This window comes from Corvus brachyrhynchos, unplaced genomic scaffold (genome assembly GCF_000691975.1).
Source record: "Corvus brachyrhynchos isolate BGI_N302 unplaced genomic scaffold, ASM69197v1 scaffold255, whole genome shotgun sequence".
Taxonomy (NCBI): domain Eukaryota; kingdom Metazoa; phylum Chordata; class Aves; order Passeriformes; family Corvidae; genus Corvus; species Corvus brachyrhynchos.
In genome coordinates this window covers 2,722,718-2,723,815 of record NW_008238358.1, presented here as the reverse complement: position 1 = coordinate 2,723,815, position 1,098 = coordinate 2,722,718, and positions in this window count along the sequence as shown.

Here is a 1,098-nt window from a genome sequence, read left to right as displayed (position 1 = left end):
CAGCAGGAAGTCAACATGCCTTGAGCCAATCTGCTGTGCATTTTCACTTCCAACTGCTAACTCCCCAAAGATCACTGAGATCAATAAGAGTCTGCAAGAACTGGAAGAGATGAACAATGGCTTCTCTTAATTCTTTAGCGTTCTAGTGACATCTTATACATTAAAAGAAAATTGTAAGTCTCAGAACTAAACTCCACTTTACAAAACTATAATGACACATTCAGTTACATTTCATTGGACAAGGAGTTATCCACTCTTCCAGCTTAAAGAAGTCATCTTGTTTTAAACTATCATCACAGATAGCTACCTCTAAAAAGAATATTTTTATGAAGAATAACTGACATAATAAAAAAATAAAATTCTGGAACAAATTTGTACTTCAGATTTCAATTTTTCAACACAATACTAGCAAAAAACCCAATAAACCCAGTATTTTCCAATGCAAACCTCAGTCATGGGATAAAGGCTTACATTACATAATAGAATAATTTCACTTATTTTTAAACAATTTTACAATATTCACAGCATGGGTAAATCCATCTAAAACTGTAACCTCCTACCTTTCATCTTCCCCTCTTGTCTCTTACCACTTTTCAAATGGCTCTTTCCCCCAAGACACCACAACCAGTTGATTCCAATTCCTGTTCTCCACCATACCGGTTAAAAACTAATCCTCAAGCTTCTGAGCATCCCCATCAAATCAAGAGGGCTGTTGCACACACAGCCCCTGTGCACAGTATCATATCACAGCAACTGGAGGAAGAGCAGCTTTAGGGAACATTTGGAGTAGTCCTTGAAGTCTTGAGTTCAACCATACTCAAGCACTTAAAATTTGGTTAACTTTCACTACAGCTTTAAAAGAGGGCAATAGGCAAACTTCTGAAAAAGAACAACTATCACCAAGCTACTTAGTTCTGGCTGAACCAAAAGAAAAGAGGATTCTGTCTACTGGCAGAGCAAATATGGGAAGAGCTCAATTGATCCCATGCTGTAAGAGCATAGTTTAGTACAGCTCAGAGGCTGGTTTTGCTGGAGCTGATACCTTATGGAGAAAGGCCAGGTTTGGGGACTTTCCCTCTGAGCATGACCAGATCTCAG